This window comes from Cyanistes caeruleus, chromosome 1 (assembly GCF_971803275.1).
Source record: "Cyanistes caeruleus chromosome 1, bCyaCae1.hap1.1, whole genome shotgun sequence".
NCBI lineage: Eukaryota > Metazoa > Chordata > Aves > Passeriformes > Paridae > Cyanistes > Cyanistes caeruleus.
In genome coordinates, this window is record NC_141701.1 from 90,114,273 (window position 1) to 90,133,790 (window position 19,518).

At 41.4% G+C, this 19,518-nt stretch overlaps 1 protein-coding gene across 13 annotated transcripts in view; it reads left to right on the forward strand.

The window, feature by feature from the left end:
• Positions 1 to 19,518, forward strand: part of ATXN1 (ataxin 1) — a 474,819-nt gene that overhangs the window by 308,053 nt on the left and 147,248 nt on the right. For all 13 annotated transcript variants that reach the window (XM_086841849.1, XM_086841778.1, XM_086841808.1 and 10 more), the window contains one exon: positions 13,254 to 13,375. The gene's annotated coding sequence lies outside the window, so the exon portion shown is untranslated. The remainder of the gene's footprint in view (positions 1 to 13,253; positions 13,376 to 19,518) is intronic.

The following is a 19,518-nucleotide window of genomic DNA, read 5'->3' on the forward strand; positions in this document are numbered from 1 at the left end:
AGCAACATGAGCTAATGGAAAACTGTCATAAAATTAACCAATTTGTCCAGTTACTTTCAGTGATTTTTAAAATATGTTTTAATGTTCTTATAACTTACCATTTTTATGAGCATTTTCAATACTAGGAAAGTCAGTAATCAAGTTCTGATATGTAATAATCAGTACTGTATAACTCTCTGTAATGTCCACAGCTATGAGTTTGAGTCACAGCATTCCTTCACAGCTAGTTTTCATTGGAGTTCAGCCTTTCTGCATTAGCTGAGAAGTTGTCTGGTTTTGTTTTCTAGCCTGTGGACATGTGTTTGTACAGACCTAGTAGCAGCCACTACACCATACAGCTGTTACCAAGTAACATAACTAATCTGCCACTTCATGAAAAGAATTTGGTATCTGGGGGAGGTGATTGGAATTTTGCATTTGCAGTGCTGTGCCCTGGTTTGGAGGGAAGAAAAAAAAACCCAGCAAAACAAACAAACAAACAAACAACAAAATCTAACACAGTATACCCACTCCCTTCCAGAAAAAATAAACCCAGAAAACCCAAAACCTCTCAGCAAACCCAACCCCCAAAGATTTGTAAGAATTCTAATTAATAAGCCCTGGCAAATTGTCTTCAAAGTACTCAGCACTATTAGATCTGAAAAAAAGAATTAGATATTTGTAAAAGATCAAACAGATACAAATACCTTAAGAAAAGAAGTCACTGATTTAAATTAAGTGAATGCTTTATACTAGTACAAAAGTATTATAAAAAATTAAATACTCCCACTTTCTAAGATGGCATTTTTATCTTTTAAGGCTTTGATGACATGTATAAACCACTCAGGTTTCAGCCTTGTGGGTTATATTGTCACCAGAAGCTCTGACTAATGATACAGTAAAGTCTTACAAATGACAGTTGGGTATAGTATGACTCTAAATTACCTTTTTTTGATTGTTTTATTATTGTCATATGCTAAAAAAGAAAAAGAAGGAAAAAAGAGAAAAGAGAGAGCTGCAGTGCCTACTGGTTAATTGAACTTAGTGGGGAAGTGTTACCCCCTCAGTTTAATTAGGGTGGCCATTTTATAAATCGTAGATGTGGAATCTAAAACCCAGTGACAAAGCTGATAATCCTTGAGGTGTAAGAATCTTGAAGCTGGTGTAGGGAAAAGACGTGCGAAACATGCCAGCAGCTCTACCCCACGCAAAATTAAAATGATTGTCATTTTTGCAGGGAACACCATGGGAATCAGAATTAGAGACATCCACCCCTCTTCAGTTTGAAAGCTGAAGAGATGGCTGCAGTTTCTGTGCAGAGTTTCAGCCGGTTAGAGCTGTATAAATAGATCTCTGGTGCCGTGCAGATCTGTGTGGGACCAATTGCTTCTTCCTTTCTACATCACGAGGAGATGCAGAGATCAGTCCTCTGCAGCTACCTGTGTCATGCCAGTCATACTGACCATCAGCTGGGACTTCTGAGGGTGGAAAGGCTTGCTCAGATTATGTTCTCCACTCTGAAGGAGTAAGGAATGAAGTTTACGTAGATGTAGGCTGATCTTTTAAAACCTCATTTGGATTTTAAATGGGACATGGCATTTGTGCTAGCTTTCTGAATGAGTTGCAGCCCTGGGCGAATCCAGTATCATGTGAATCAAGATAGTGTATCACATCAACAGAGAGGAAACCAGCTGTTTAGCATTGGGGGAGTTTTAATTGTGCTATGATAGATTCATGAGACTTGAAATAAATACAGCAGCATGAATTTTATATGTACACTGTAATTTCTTACTTTTCTGCCTTCTAGGTCACTATAAATATTATTGCCAGTTTTGTGTAGGGAGGGGCTTTAAGTGTGATAAGGAGGACCAAAGTAAAAGCTGAAGGGTAGATTTCTCACGGTTCTTAAGCTACCTGTCAGTCCTGGTGGTCACAGGGCAAACTCTGTTCAGCTGTCACAGTCGAAAAGAGTTGGGTCCTACTCCTGCAAGCCAAGGGTGACACCCTGGCTGTACGGTTCTGCATGTATGCGAAGGACTGAATCCCCACATAGAGGACCATAAAAGCACACAACAAAATCAAAGAAGAGAGACAAGAAAGAGTGACAATGGGCTTTAACATGGGATTGAGGTCCATTAACTTCTTGGCACAGAAGTCCAACTCAGGGTCGAATTGTTACACATCTAGGAAAGTGTGCAGTCACTCCTTCCTCTGCAAGTGCTTCCCTCTCATCTGCCTGCAGATGCAGACCGGAAAGACATGGCTCTGATTGCTCTGGTGAATGTGTTACAGCCAGTCCAAGCTTTGTTCTTCAGCGTGTGGGCTGTTTTAGTGCCCGAGTTTTCATTTAAGATCAATAAAGGTTGGGTAGTCTGGTTGTGCTGTGCTGGCACTCGGGGCTGGGTTGTGCCTGCCTTGGTGCACTGCGGGAGCTTGCCGAGTTGTATAATTGCACGTTTACTGTCATACCACGAATGACTGATGGCATAATTTGTATTTTCAAAATACATAAGCAGCTCAGTCTAATCAGGTGGTGTGGTAAATATTTCCAGGAGATAAAAACAAAGTATTAGGGCAGGGAACGGAGTTACAAACTTTCTTTAATGAGCTGCATATTGTTTGATCGTGGTTTTTTCATATACATGAGCTTCTACATGCCAAATTCTAGTAATCACTGGCAGCTGCTTCATAGTCCTAGAGAAATAATACTGTAAATACTGGAAACAGTAAAAATGAGTGGATGTGTCAGTTTGCCTTTCAGACTCCTGTGACTAACAGGTGATTAGTACAAATAGCAGAAGGCCCTTTTATCTTTCATCTTGCTTCTGGAAATAAAAAGAAAGGGAAAGCTGTGGGACAGAGGGAACAAATTCAGCTCCTCCAGACAGTTAACAGTGGCACTGCTGACTGGCGTGGATTACAGTTCTGGCTGGGTAGCTGTTTAACTTGTAAATCTGAGTAGTTCTGCTCACTTCTGGAGCCCCTAAAGTTAAGCACATAAATGTTTTGGGACCTGAAAGAGCCTCCTTGGCTTATTCTGGAGAGTTGGCTGCAAAATCTTGTGATGTAGGAAAACTCCCAAATCATAAGTCTTTTCCCACTTCTAATGAGTGGCTCATAATGTCAATAGGATGTGAAGTGGAGGGATTCCATTTCTATTTGTTTATGCCTACCAATCTTCAGTGCTTGGAAAAGATGCAAAAAATGAGAATATCACGGTTTTGTGTGCTGATCAGCTGCTGTTATTTTTCAAAGGCACAAATTTTAAATAGCAGATGCTAATTTAAGTAACTTTTTAACATATGTGGAAAGCACTCCTGAAAAAATACTGAAGTTAGAGTGAAGGATTTTTTTTTAATGTAACATTTTTTCTCTAATACGAATGTGTCCGTGCTTAGTGACAATTACACTCACTGGAACTTGGGAGAGGAGGGGGAGCAGTTCACTCCTTCACAATGAAGAACAGTTTGTTTTTAATAGTAATGGGAAGATCCCGGTAATAACTGGGAAAAGGCCAAAGAAAGTAGTGCATTCAGAGGTGGATGAAATATTTCTGTAGAGTTCAGATGTTTTTCTGAAAATACTACACAGCAAATTTCAGAGACTGATGTTACTCACTTTCCTGAAATGGAAGATTTTTTTTCTCACTCTGAGGGGGATTCTAACCTCAAATTTTATGCCCTGTCATATGATTATCATAAGTCTAAAGGACCATAATTGTCCTTGCTGTCCTTTCAAAATCTCTTTTATTTTTTTTTTTTTAGCCTTAAATTGATTACTCTAGTGTATATTGCATTAAAATATATACCCATATGTTGAGGTATATGTATTTTAGCATAGAAGAAGAGTCAGGGGACTAGTACAAGGAGGGGTGTGTTTGTAGATTTTGAAGTTTATTTTAAAGCAATTATGTAATCATCATGGTCTTTTTTTTCTTTTTTTTTAGTAATATACCAGCTACTGAAAGCGTGTTGTTGTCTATTTCAGCCTCTTTGAAAGAAAGCGGCACAGTTGGTTTCCTTGCAAATGTCGCTCATCCTGCAGAAGCTGGCTGAAGGGTTGCTTTCATTTTCTTCAGGATAGCGGTGACAGGAAAGTTATGTGGTGGTGTAGTTACTAGCTGTAGATACCAAAGAGAAAATCTAGGTGTAAATTCAAGGAATTGTTGGAAAAGAGAGTATAAGGTTAAATTGACACAGGCTGGTGCTAGAAAATGAAACTGTTGAGTGCTAGCTTTGTCATGACAGATATATGCAGGTTGAAAGTAGTTTTGTCCTAGGTATGAATAAATGCTGGAGAGATTAAACTGCACTACAGCCCACATTAGTCTGCGTGTTATGTATGTAAAGAGGTACAATATCCAAAATAAATAAGGTTGTAAATAATTTTTCTGGTTACAAACTCTGCTCACCAAAATTAATAAGACATATGTAGCCATATGCAACATTGTGAATGTTCCATAAACTTAGCTGTGTTTCTAATGATCTTTGTCTTATATTATGAATAATAGAAAGGAAAAATAGTCTGTTTTGATCCTCCAGGGGAAAAACCCTTTTGGTTTATCTCACCTCTCAAAAACCCCAGACATCTACTTGTCCTCTGTCATTTGAAGCAGATTTAAATCTGTTATCTGTACTTTTTCCTCTCTTGCATAGGAACAAAATGTTGTCCTACTTTTTGTAGTTGGAATTTAGTAAATCACAAATAAGTTACAGTAGTAAACTGAATGTCTTAAAGAAATGGAACAGAGGACAGATTACAATTTAATTTCCCAGAAGATAGACCTAATATTATTCATAAACAGAATGCAGTTCATAGTAAGTACAAGTAAAGCTGTGTTTCAAACCAGCCTAAGTAAAATAAACCTCCCTTGGCAAGTCAATGCTTTATTTTGTTACTGATGAATATTACAGAACTGGCACTGCAATTCTAACATCAGATCCATTGGTTTACCTTTCTTGCCAGTTCAACATAATTTTTCTCAGGCCAAGATGAGTATTTTAGTTTGTTTTCCTTGTGGAGTACACTATTTTCGTATATCCCTGAGTCTCTCCAGTAAGGTTGGAGTCCACTGGCCAGGTCCAGCTAAATTTAACAGGCAGGCTGAGCAGTTTTGTGGAACAAGGATTTGGGCATAGAGCAACGACAGAAATGGGTGACCTTTCTGAAGGAAAGGCTCGCCTGTGTTATCACAGATATAAGAGCACGATGGGGTGAGCCATTGCTCAGGGCTAGCTTTGCTCAGAGCGTGCATCTCACTGTGCATGGGGTCATGTAGAGACAAAGCCACAGGGAACCAGCCTTCACTGACATCACTGCATATGGGACTACAAGGGAGAATATCCCACACCTTTTTAGTTCTCCCACGCTTTATTGGTAAATGTTGGATTTTAAGTTTTCAGTTTACTCTAAACTAAGAGCACCTTCAGTCATTTCACATATTCTGTATGAGTCAAATGGAGCCTGGGACAAATGGACAAGGTGATGTGACCAGGGCCGTGTGACAGATGGAACGTGGTGCTGGGAGGTTGGAGCCCAACCCACTTTTTCTGTCCTGTGCAGAGTCACCAGTGAATGCAGTTTAAACACAGACATCACTTATTAAAGGTCCCAAACTTTCTCAGACAGCTCTCGAAAATGCAGGACAAGGAGTTAGGCCCAAAGCTGTGCTGTTAAAAATTAACCATATTAGAAACTATGTCCTTGGCTGGTTTAAGACATAGAAACAATTACCTTTGCAGGAAACTAACACAGATCCACAATGCTTTGGAGGGAAAGGACAAACAGCATGGTAGCAGTTGTGACAGGGCCCAGCTTCCCCTACTGACTTTGCCTTTTTCATTCATGAAAATGGACAGTGATGGTGAAGTTGAGACTGTGGATTTTACACACACTTCCTCTGTGCTTGGGCTTCCTGCTTACAGTTACCTCAGGGTTGTCTCCTGTGTGGAAGGCACGTGAAGGAAGAAAGAAGCTTTCAAGAGGGATTTGAATACTAGGAGAGCATTTCACTTGGCCTCAGCCAGGTCCTCAGCATGGTGGTCAATGTCATTCTTGCTCACAAATTTGTTGCCAGGTCCAGAAGAACCATTTAACAAAAATTGAACAAATGGATCAGTGACGTTTAGTTGGCTTCCTGTGCCTGAAATGCAAGGAAGTTTCAATCGCAAGGTATTTCTTAGCAGCTTCCAGTGAAACTCTAGAGGGTTATGCTCTTGCTACTGCTAGGGACAAACAGCTTATGAGGAAAGGAAACAAGTATGGGGGATTGTGTTCAGGTGGCTTTTAGCCAATGGCCTGAAAACCTCCACAGACCCAGCAGGTACTTCTTAATGGGTGGCAAAAAGTAAAGCTAGGTACCGTCATTCTTGACATGATTCTGACAAAGGCCAGAATTCTTGGCCTTTCATGCACTGAAAAAAGAGGTGATGACTGTCTTATTAATTGAATTAGTTATGATAAGTGTCAAGATTTTGAGGGTCTATTTAATGACATTTTCAAAGAGAACAAAAGATCTACTGTGAAGACAAAATACCAGAGGACATTTGACATAAGCTCAGATGACAATATATTAAAAAAGCACTGCTGCCTAAGATTTTCTGCTGGCAATTTTTACAACTGATGCCTATATTTTTATTATTATGCCTAATGTTTATAATCTTTCATGGGATTTAATGGTGGAAAGGTAATATCTTTTTTGGTCCTTTAATCCAGCTTGGTTTACTTTTCCCCTTCTTTAATGATTTTTATTATTGTGGTGCAAGATGAAGAGAAAATATTCAGTTTGTTTTACTTTTTCCCTTCTGTAACTGTTTTTTTACTATTTTGGTGTAGGACAAAGAGAAAATACTTTAAAGAGTAGAAGAGCTCATTGTAAAACTACAGAAATTAGGTTAGTTATTGTAGCCGAAACTACTTTGATCTATTCTTTACATTGTTCACTTCAAGATGCTCTTGCTGCTTGTCAGTATGACACTGTTGCAATATTAGAGTAGAATCTAACAATAACATATTTTTATTTGGTGGCATAAAGATGAATGACAGCAGAATATTTGATTTTTATGATTATGCCTACATTAAAAAGTAATGTGAACCGACCAGAGAAAGTACCTGTGAAAACTCTGCTGGGCTGCTGAGGTTTGCACCAGGCATGATTTGGGGTTGCTTTTACTTCCAAGCTGTCTGGTGCTGCTGGCTGCTTACTCTGGGGAACATGATGCTTCTAGTTAATTCCTGCCAAGAGGGATTTGTCCATGTGCTGCAGGACCACCCCACAGTACAACTGAAAGCCCGGGCAGGATGGATTATCTGGAGACTTGCTTCAAAAGCTGCATGCCTGATCTAACAAAAGCAGAAGGTTGCTTTGCCCTGTAGGGATGTAGTGGGATGAAGGCATGGAAAGAAAGGCATATTTCAGTGATCTGATTGTGTATAGCTGTGCCAGTTAGTGAAACAGGTTTTATAATTTTTCTTTCTTTTTTTGTTCTTTCTTCCCTTTTCTTTGTAATTATTACTGAAAGGGGAAGGTTGATGTGAGTAGGCTCCTGAGAAGGAAGGCTGTTTTGAGAAGTTAGAAAGAAGAAATCTTCTACTGAAAGGATTGTATCATCTTTAAGGAGTTTATACAATGCCAAGTGCACATTAGATGCTTAACCAGCAATGACCCGTGTCTAGTGGCTAGTACTTGACCTGCTGATGTGAGCATGTGCTCACGTGGGGACAGTGCTTGTAACCTTCAGTCACAGAATGTGTTCTCAACTGAGGCTCTTACCATCCTAAGACACTGGCTGGGCATCCTTTATTTAAAGGTCTACAGCCTCTTTTTGGTGTGTGTCCTGAGGCAGGTAAGGGGATGTGTAATGTCATATTATTGCTGGCATGACTTGGAAAAATACATGATGTTATCTGAGACAGTGGGTGTGAGAGCCAGTCTGGCAGATGTGACAGTCCTGCTTTCTGGATCTGACAGCTGGCAGCCCAGGGAGCATACAACCAAACCTGGTATTTGCTGAAATGCTCCTGTTGAGGCTTGTGCTGAAGGAAAGCAAGTAGAAGTAGAGGTGACAGAAGTAAGAGTACAGTATTTCAGGTTGTTTTTTTTTTTACAAAATAAAAGTTTGGAAGTAGACTTACAGAAAAGCTTTGTCTTTCTCAGTTTCCTGTCTCTTCTTGATTAAAAGAGTAGGTTTGACTGCAAAAAAACTAACCAGTCTTTGTAGCCAACCAACTCAATGAATCTAGGCAGAGGACATTTCTTCCTCTGCCTGGAAGATTTTAGCTGCTGGCATAGTCTGTCCTGCTACTCTCAAAAAGTAAGACCAAACCACAGTGGTGCTGAGCTGGTTGTGGCTTAGTCAAATTTCTGTTCTAAAAACAGCTTATGGTCAGGCCTCCAAAGTTTCCTGCAACAAAGGTCATCACAGGTTTCTTCTGAAGTGTCCTGAATGTGTCCTGTACTCTCTGTCACTGGAGGTACATGGTTGTATAAGGAATGTTGATTGTTCAGATTTTTCTATATAGCAGCAAGCAACTAGATCCCAAAAAACAACCTCATATAGCTAGAAGGTAGGTGAGATGAGTAAGTAAAGCAGAAGGCAATAGAAAAAAAATACGAGGCCCATCTGTTCCAAACAACATGGAATTTCTATTGTTTTTCTAGAGCCCTTCCTTTGAAGAACCCAGAATATATGTGCACATTGAATATCACACCATATTTCGTTTTCTTACCATCTCTTTCTAAACTATATGTGCTCTTTAGCAGAGGCATGCCTGCCTGCTGCTTTTTGTGGGCAGCACGCTGAACTTTTACAGGGGGATGTATGTTACTGTTCAGAACAGCTTGGCCAGTGAAAGAGTGGGTGGAGGGTATTCAGTTCTTCATCCACTGGCATTCCTTGTTTTCAGAGGTCGTGAGCCAAGGAGGGCTGTGCCTCTGAGCACAGGCAGTCATATGGCAGGGTTGCTGCCAAGGGATGAAGCCACTGACTTGTGATGCAGTCTGTCCCTCTCAGACCTTCATGCTGGGATAAAGGAGGCACTTAGGGTGCCAGGGAGAGCCTGAGGTCAGCACCTGATGAGTCTGGGGCTTTATGACTTGGAAAGACATGACATGCCTCAGGGTAAGTGGGGGGAGCATGGCTCTGTGTCACCTTGTAATGATAAACAGGTGGCATCAAGGCATGGGGGCACTGAGCGTGGGCTGGTAGTTCTAGTCCAAAAATCGTGCAATAAAGTCACTTCAGCTGTTAAGAAGAGAGGGGAGTTCGCAGTGTGTGTGCTTATGAGCAGAAGGCAAGAAGTAAATGGCATGTAGGAACATGTGCCTGAGCCTGCCAGACCCTTGGCAGAGGCAAGGGAGAGTGGTAGGTACATTCCTGTGAGATTTGGGGTGAAGAGTTCCTGTCTCCCACGGCAAGAGGTGTGCAGAGGGCCTGGTGTTGTCATTTTTCATCCCTCATAGCTCATTCCAAAATGAGATCATATTTTAGCAATCCACTGTTCTCAACTGGCCTTGGCTGTGTCCTGTCATGTGCAATAGTACTACTTTTGCCCAGGCCCACCCCAGAGCAGCTTGCCCTGGGGATGGCAAAGGAGGCTGGCAGTTCTGTCTGCCCCCAAGGCTTGGAGGTAGGCAAGCCCAAATCCAGAAATAAGAGATGAGTATTTCTCAGAAGCTTGTCTTGGGGTTTCATTTCTCTCTTTACTTGAGTCTTTGTTTCCATTTGCTGTGGTTTTTCATCGGTTTTGATCACAGTCAAGTCATGCTACCATAGCAAACATGCAATTTACCTAGAATGGAAAATCATCTCAGTCCATTCAGCTCCATCGGCCTTTTGAGAGAGGCCCCACTTTGAAATGAAGGAAGACTGGGAGGAAAGAAGTGCCCTACTGCTGTTATTTTATCAGGCTGCTACTCTCTTGGTATTTTCTTAAGGTCCCAAGCTGGCAAAACAAGGGGTAGTGCCTGTCTCAGTTTTCACTGAAAAGCAAAATGTTTCTACCTTTGAGTACAGCATAGCACCTGTTGTGTTCCTGTGGCTTTGAAGCCAGAAGGCAGAAAAATTGATCCTGTAACTTTTGTCCAATCTTGTTGCTTTTGAAGGAAGTACTGTGTTTTGGGGAGATGTGTGCTGATCAACCAACATTTAATTCTTGGGGGTTAGTAGTAGCGTGCGCTGCAGCTGGGATAGTCTGCTAACAGCCCTGGCTGAATTCAGTGTCCTTGCAGCTGGCAGGGTTAATGCTGTGTGTATGGGAGGAGGAAGGAGGATTTGTATTTCAGACCTGCTTCTGCTGGGAGCTAGAGCAGCCAAGCACTGCCTCATCTATTGCACTGGGAAGAGTGAAGGAGCTGACAAAATATTCCTTTAATTTGTTTGAAGCTGCATTCATTTCTCCAGAAGGGGGAGAGTAGAGTAGTCGAATGCTGGGAGGAATGTGCCTAATTGAGGACCGTCCTTTTTCCCTGACTCCACAGACACTACAAGAAAAATCAAGATGTTTAGAAAGGGGCTGTCATATCTACTCACATGTTTTGCAAAGTCCAGGATTATCTGGCTGTTGAGTGAGTCTTTGTAAAGTGTGACCCAATAATTCCGTTTTTAAGTGGTTTTGATACTATTTTGGTTACTGAGAAAATATTATATTTTGGATGGATGGAGGTGCAAGCCATGAGTAGATAGTGACTGCAGGAAGAGCACATATTTTTAGACTTTCGTCCTCTGATATATAAATTGTTACTTCTGTTTTTTTTTTAAAAAAAAGCCAGACTATTTCCTCCATCACAGTTAAATCTATTTTCTTTTGACAAACCCTGATTTGTTGCTCCTGTTTCTGTAAGGATCAGATGGGTAATGGAATCTGTACAGCAACTTTATGTATGCTACTTGAGATAGTAAAATGCAGGCCTACAATAGGCCTTTTTTCAGCAGCTGTAAAGCTGTTGTGTGAATACAGTGAATCTATTCAGTGTCCCCCACGCTTGCTGGGAGCACCCTGGAGAAGAGAGTTGTACTAGTAAAATGACTGTCCAGCAAAACAGTTTCAGAGGGACAGGCTGATGACTCACTCCTTATTTCGGTTTGCAGGGTCTTTTTCTGGGTATGTGAAGTTTCAGCCTAAATTAAGAGATCTGTAAATTTCTGTAACTTTCTCTGTGTTTCCAGATTATCCACTAAATCAGCATAGGTGTTGTGTTGCTTGCATCAGTCCTCTGAGATGGGGGAATACTCTTATTTTGCTGTAGAGGCTGGGGAAAGTGAGGCAGGGGAAAATTTGGGTTAAGTGACAATGTGCATTAGGAGCCAAAGTCTCATGCTGTAGTTGTACTATAGAAGCTCAAGTGTCATTCAGAGCTATTTTAGCCTTTCAGGAAGTGTCACATAGCATTTGCCTGTAGGTCATGCAGAAAAGCCTGGAGGATAGCTGGGAATCTGTCCATCAAACAGCTTTATTTGACTCTTTAAACAGAGCATTAAAAATGGAAGTACATGAAGTGAGAACAGGAGGATTTTATGCTGATTTTGATCTTTGGCCACCTTGTATTTGAGTTGGGGAAAAAAATGAGAGGCAGAACATAGTTGATTTGGCAGTGTGACGCTCTGTAAAATAATCTCTCTAACACTTTTTCTTAAATTAAGAATGGTTTCTAGGTGGCATGAGTCATGGACAGACTGTCCTCATTTCACTTTGAACTTGCAGCCTTCTCTGGATTTGTGTCACAGATTTAGAGGGCTTTGTCCGCTTCCTGCAAATGGTAGGCTTGGCTCTCGCAGCCTTGACTGGTGTTGAGTGAGAGCGGCTTCTTGAAGAAAGAGGCAGCACCACGTCAGTGTGAATAAGCACGGTGGAGTAGGGGCCCAGGTTGATTTAAGCAGAGTATTTTGTACCAGCAAAGCAGCTTTGGGGAGTGGTGACACAGGCACAGCCTTTGTACAGGTGTCAAAGTCTCCCTTATTTGTGCGTTGTCGTCTGCTTCAAGTTTTGGGTTGTTTTCCTCCAGGGTATGTGGGGGAATACACTGTGGTGTTAAAAGCCGTACTTTTTGAATTTCTGAACACTTTTGGAAAAGTTGTCTTTTTTGAGGTATATACATCCACAGAAGACTGTGAATATTGTCTCCATTTCTTAATTAAAAACAAGGGGAAAATTATTCATGCCTGTCTGTTCTAGCCAAGGAAAAGAATCAAAGTGTTCTGGCTTACACGTACACAAGGTCAAATCCTCTCACTGTCATGTTGTGTAAATTTGTTGGCTTCAGTGAGGGTAGCCACAGGTGTAACCCTGGGAACAGTTTCTTTCAGGCTTTTTACAGAGCAAAAATGGATGTGGTTGTTGGCCCTAAAAATTGTTCGCAGAGAAATAACTGGGATGCTTGTAATCCAGAGAGGCCATGCAAATGCAAGACCACGCTCTCAGAGGGAACGTGAACTCTGCACTGGCTGGCACTGTTTTCCTGCTGACAGAGCCTGGTTTGGAGTCTTACGTACTCAGCTGGCTCTTGGCCAAGCCCTGCTGCAGGTATGGAAGAGGGAGGAGGGTGAAGCAGGGGGCGGTGAGAAACTGTTCTGGTATAGCAGCACTTGCTGAAAATTCAAAACCCTTCAGACCTTTTTTGGTGATGGTGGAGAATGTCAAAATTGATTGTATTAGAGCCCTGCCAGTTACTCTTAACTCATTTGCTTTGTCGCTCCTCCTCCCTTCCTTCCTCTCGACAGCTGGGCTGGGTTTTGTAGTGCTAATGCTGCACTGCTTCTCCAGCACGGCTACTACTTCCCCCACGCTGCTACTACAGAAATACTACAGGAGCTCACTGAAGACTGAGGGAAAGGGCTGTGTATGTTTTATTAGTAATAATAACAGTGATAGCAATAATAAAACTGTGTAGCAGTTTAACACTTTACATAATGATTTTTCTTCTGGTTTGTGTTCTGGGTTTTCTTCCATTTTCACCATCATAAATTTGTGGAGTCTGGTATGTCCTGGATTGTGCTTTAAATTAATACTTTGAAGTTTGTGCTATCTTATGGATTTTTTAAAATACCATGTTTTTGAGCGGTCTAAACCAGTGTTTTATTTTTTTTGTTCAGTTACGTCTTTTTTTTTTTTTTTAAAGTACAGCCCACAGAAGAGCTGCTGCTGGAGGAAGTTACCACACTTGCTTTAGATAATGAAATATACATTCAAAAAAGGTCAGGGATTTCCCCTGAGCCACCCACCAATTGCTTGAAATGACATTTTCATTCTGAGTGTTTCTTTTTTTGTTTTTGTTTAAGATCTGGAGCACAGGGAAGGAGTTTTAATGCAAAATACCAGAAAAAAAAGTCTGCAACATCTCCTGTGAGAGGGGGGAAAAAAGGAGATTAACAATTGCTTCTTGAAACACTCATGATTTGAGGTAAGTGATTGGAGGGTCTTGTCATAAGTTACAGTTAGTTTGTAATTAAATTAATTATTATTTACCTCAGAGTGTCATGTTATTGCTGTTGAAGGCAATAAAAACAGGCAGGAGAGGGAGGGAGAGAACTGTAACGGCAAACCCAGAAACAGCAGTAAAAATACGTAATGCACTTATCTTTTTGAAAATGGGCCCCATGAGTTCCAATCCCAGAAACAGGTAATCATTCTGACACTTATAAGGGTTAAACCCTGTTTAAATCAATGAGGCTATTCTCCCTGAAAGTTAGGCATGAGCCTAAATATTTCCTAGTTTGGAATCTATATCATATGGGAACTATTGAAGAAAGCAATTGAAGAACATACAACACACAGCCAGAAAAATGCATATACAAATCTCTTACTGTTGGTGAGAATGTCATGAGTAATCTGATTTTACAGCATACTTCAGTGATACTTTTATATGAAATACATAGTTCTCATTTTTATGTTTAAACACCTCATTGAAATACCAAACATCTTAGCAGAGCCTGTGAATTCTATACCAGCTTTAATAATACGTCTGCCTTAATTGCTTCATCAGTGTGTCTTTGAAAAAAGGAAGTTAAACATATAAAGAAAATAATGTCCCCCTTTCATAACTAGAGTTGCAAATAGCACTTGGATATTTGAATAGGAACTGAACTAAGAGTTCTCTGATTGAGGCTGAATTGTGTTGTCCAGAGTTAATTTTTTTTTAATAAAGACAATGATGAGGCATGAGGAAAAGCTCACCTTTTTTCCTCTAGTCTTCATTTTTTTTTGTTTTCATTTCTCATTAGAAAAGAAGCATACCTGTATCAACTAAGGAGAAAATTCTACAGTTGTAAAACTTTTAACCAATGAAAATGTTGCATAAATGAACACAAAAAAGCACCAGCATCTTTCTTAAATATTTTAAGTTACTTACTCTATTCTGCCCCACAATTGTGCTGAAAGAGACTAAACTGCTGTAAGGAATCTGCAGAATCACAGACACATATAACCTTGAAGAAGCAGGATATATGTTCCCAAAAATGTGCAGAGAATCAAAACCTTTTGGCAAGTGGCATTTGCAGACATATGTTGCTTACCAGATTTCAGAAGAGAGGAGAGCATAGCCGAACCCCCGTGATTGCTCTGTATTTGCTTTGTAGGAACCGAGCTATTAAGTTTCCTTTGAAATCAACAGGCCCACTGCAGGGAGCTAAATATTTCCTTCCTGGTCAGTGGACAGGAGCCATTGCTTGGGAAATTGTAGTGGTCCTGTAGGTATTTGTACTGATTTTTCTGAAAAGGTCAAAAGTTTTTCAAATCAGTGTAGCAAACTCCTTTTTATGTGCAGGTCTTGCACTAGGGACTGTGAGCCCGAACAGGAATACAGGACTCTTTCAGCAGGAGTCTGAGGCAATTTTTGTAGTTGTGAAATGAGGTATTAATGCAAACCTGTTTGAAGGCTGAGGTAGGGAAATGCCTCACTCTCTGGGGCAAGCCCTATTTCAGGTGTAGGTGACAGTCTTGGCCAAACCTGTGAGAGAGAAGTGCTCTGTTGTGTGATCACCCTCAGCCCACGCTTGCTTTCTGTCCATCCCACTCTCCTGGAGACAAGCATTCCTTCCTGGTTCTGTGAAGCACAAATCAAAATTCTTTTATTGCTACCTTCTTTTCACTGATGTCAGATCAGGATAACATGCATGATTTTCCTTTCACAATTGCATTCTTGTTGCTCTCGGAGGAAGTGCACGTTGAAGCTCAGGAAAAGGCGTTTTGTAGCATCTGTGTGGCCTTTATAATAATTTTATCAACTTCTGTGTTTCATTCAAAAAATCATTGAGGTTGTTTTTAGCTTTTTTTGCATTGGGGAGTGCAGGAGCCCACTGTCAGAGTATTGCAGGGAATGTCTTTGGTGCCAAAAGATCATTTTAGGATATATTAAATTGTACCGCTATCCTTCTCCTTTCTTATTTTTTTCACCATGTGAAGAAATAATGCCTCCATTTGTGTGCCTGGAGAAGGCCCTGTGGTAAATGCCAGGGAGTTATGTGGGTGCTGAGCTGAGCAGGCAGAGAGGCTGACTCTCTCCTGCTTTGTATTTTTCACTGGAAGTGAACACAGGGGACTGAGCCTGCCCAGATTAAACACACGCTTTTTTTGTTTCGCTCTTCATTCAGCTGTCAGCATGCCATGTTCAGATGGCAGCGATCAGTCACAAATTGTCCCCTGATCATGCTCCTCAGCTCTCCTGAACCATGAGTTTTGTGGAGCTCTTCAACAAAGATGTCACTGGTTCGATTTCCCCACCCCCTGCCCTGGCTGATGGAAGAAGACTTTGTTTGTTTGTATTTCCCCCTCAAATCAGCTGCATTAGATCCCAAAGCAACTTGTATTAAGTGGAAATGAGGCTTTAATAATACGTGTGCTTGCTAGAGACTTCTTAAGATTTTTTTGTTTTCCCACCCCCTCTATATGTATCTTTTCAATGGGGCACTGCTGTTGTGAATCAGAAGGAAAGCTCACAGGCTGTCAGGCACATAATGGAATTATTCTTTTGTTTCAGTATGTGTGTGTGAGCCTTTGTAAAGAGGAGGTGGTGGGGACAGAGACCTTCACTGCAGGGAGGCAGGAGATGCAGTGGCACAGTGCAGGGCAGCACTGTGGTGAGACACGGCCCTGCCAATGCCACCAGGCCCGTTCTGCTCGGCTCTGGTGGGCACTGCCCGCCTGGGAGTCACACTGACTGTCCCAGGAAAGTGGGTGAAGCTTGCACAGCCATTCACAATGCTGCCTGTGAACCCTGTGAGGCAAAATATTTAAAAGCTGTAATGTTTCCAGTGCTTTCCCTAAATTTTCAAAAGAGTGATGCAAAGATGAACTGTGCCAATACTGTCCTTCCTCACTGTGAGGCCATTTATTATAAAGAATGTATGGTGTAAGTCATTTCAGTATGGAGTACATAAGAGCTTGAACTGAAGCCTTGGATCCAAGCCTACCAGCAGCTTTGCAAAAAGGCAGGATCCAGATCTGAAGTCAGTGGTTCACACAGTTTCTAGCAGAGTGGTTTTAAGTTACTTCATGAAATGGGAGTAGCCAAAAATTTTAAACTGAGGCTTTTAACTTTTTCTCACCCACCATTCTCCTCTGCCTTAGAAGGTTATTGCAAAAGCATAGCAGCTATTTTCTCCTAGCCACTGTGGCCAGGATATACCAACTCAGGGAAAGGAGAAATGCCTCTGTGGTGGTGACTGTTATACAGCCATATGCTTTTTTTTTTCCTAGTATTTCATTCTTCTAAAGGAGTTAGACTGCTCTTCTGGATGGAGGTCTTTGAAATCACAGTGGAGGCTTTAGAAGTAGGACCCTGAAATTTCAAAGACGTCAGGAAATGGTTTATCACCCTGGCATGGAGCGAATCAGGCCACAGTGGATGGACTCCCACCTCCTGAAAAGTTCTCTTTTGAGATACCATAGCTGAATTACAGACATGAAAAATTTCAGCATTGTAGGCAAGGAATTCATAGGGCCTAATTTCTTGCTAGATATCTGGTTCTGTTTTTATTATCTCCCTTTTCTTTTGCCCTTGGACACAACATTTTTAAGGCTTTTCAGTCTCTAGCTGTGCATTTACGAGAGAGGCATCTGGTTATGTGTTACTTTACACATCTGTTACATACGTCAGAGAGTCAAATCCAGCACCCAGAGACTTAATGTGTATTTGCAGTACTCCCTGTGGGACTTTGAGTCCTTAATCCAATGAATTGCTTATGAGGATACAAAAATTCAGTCTAGTGCATGTATTACTTGTATGCAGTTTATTGCATATTTACTGCACATATATACACTACACTCTTCTCTGCATTTGGCAGACAAAATCTGGTGTGGGAAAGATAAGAAGTGCAGGTGAACTGGGAAGTATTTAGGTATGGCAGTTAATTTGCTCCCTCCTGAAAACATCCTGTCTCTGTTTGGCTGCATGAGAAAAGGTTTTCATCATGATTTGAATATCTCTAAAAAGTGCCCCAAGAGTGTTTGTGTATTCAGGCTCATTGGACTGTGGGGAGAGGCCAAATACCTGAGGCAGCATTGGTAGCTGAGGCAGAGCTCAGGTTTTGCAGTTTTGTCTGGAGAATCTGTACTATTTTCAGGCTGTATAGGAAGCATGAGTGTCATGGCTTGACCCCAGATGACAACAAAGTACTATGCAGCCACTCACTCCCCATACCCACACAGTATGGGATGGGTAAGAGAATTGGGAAGAAAGGTAGGTAAAACCCATGCAGTGAGATAAGAACAGTTTAATAATTATATAACAATAGCAACAATAATAACAATAGTAGTGGTAATGATAATAGTGATGATATAATGAAAAGGGAGGCAACCAGAAGAGAAAGAGAAATAAAACATGACTAAGACAAGTGATCCACAGCACAGTTGCTCCCCACCCACTGACCGATACCCAGCCTGTCCCCAAGCAGCCATCAGCCCCTCAGGGACAACTCCCCCAGCTGACAGATTGAGCAGGATGCTCTTTTGTATGGAATATCCCTTTGGCCAGTTGGGGCCAGCTGTCCTGGTCATGCTCCCTCCTGCCTTCTTGTGCACCTCTTTGCTGGCAGAGCATGGGAAAATGGAAAGTCCTTGATGTAGGATAAGTCCTTGACTACTGAGCAACTATAACATGAGTGTGTTATTGACATTATTCTCATGCTAAATCCAAAACCCACAAAACTTAGAAGCTACTAGGAAGAAAATTAACTTTATCTCAGCTGAAACCAGGATAGTGCATTAGTTTCAGGTTTCTGCTTTGCTTTTCCTCTGATGGCTTGTTCTGCAAATGCATTAAGTTTGCAGAAAACATGTGGCTTCTTAGATGGTCTTTTTTTATGATCCACGTAGAGCCCAAATGCGGTAGGTGTTACTCCTAAAAATGTTACCTTAGGGCTATTCATTAGTGTGCAGTGCATGCCACTGAGCAGACAGACTTACCTGTTACTTTTTGGGATTTTCTGTTTGCTGTGGTGGGCCTGCCCTCTGTGCTGGGCAGCCTTGGGTACAGCAGTTGACACCAGCATTGCTGATAAATTTGTGTGCGTGTTGTCTCCTCTTTTCTGATCTGTAGTGGAGCGACTGCTTGCTGTCTGAGAAGACGAATGGTAGCTGTCATAATGGCAGTGTGTGCCAAGCCCTGCTTTTGGAGCCCCTGGCTAGGCCACTGTTAAAACCTGTTGGCTGTGTGTTACAGGGAGCTGGGTAACACAGGCATTAGCTCAGGGGAGCTGGGACAGCAGAGATTTTATTGACTCTAAGACAATGTGAAAATGCAGATTTGGCAGAAGGCACACTTCTGCAAGAGGGAGAGTGCAGAGTGAACATCATGCTTCTGCTGGAGGGCTCAGCAGCTGGAGCCCATGTGGGAGCAGTTTGCTGCAGAGCAGTGGGCTTTTGTGCCCTGATGGAGCCGTGGGTGTGAGGAAAAGGCATCCCAAGGGTTCACCAGCCCTGTGGCCCACTCACCCTCTGTAGTGGGGAGTCCTTTGGCAGCCCTCTCCTCCCCAGCTCTCTGTGGCAAGGCTGCTGTGGGCAGGGTGCTGCAGCTGCTTGTTTGAAATGATAATATTTTATGCTGTTACCGTGGAATACTGCAGTATTTTTTGTAATTGTGGGCTGCAGGCCAGTAATGTACAATAACATTTTGCTCTTCCTGTGCTGTTGCTACTGTAGGCATTCATTCCAATTTGGGCTGCATTTGTAGTACATGGTTGGTTTTGGTTTTCTTTTTTTTTTCCTTTTTTTTTTTGTTTTGTTTTGTTGGGTTCTTTTGTTTTGTTTTGTTTCTAGACACTGCTTGTTATCTATTGTGGATATTTTTTGAGTGTTCATTTCTACCTGCATCTGTCCATACAAATGTATCTGAGAAAGCACTTCAGAGAGCAGCAGTCTTTGTTGAACAAGCAATTGTTGTGGCTTTCACAGAATTACATTTTTTTGGAAGTATGAGGCAAGAATAAAATGAAGATTGCTTTTTAAGTTTAAAAACAGTTATGGTTTTAAAAAATACTTGAGGCAGATAGAAAGAAAAGCCTTTCTTTGACTGATGATGGGAATATTTAGCACTGAATTCCCTGTCTG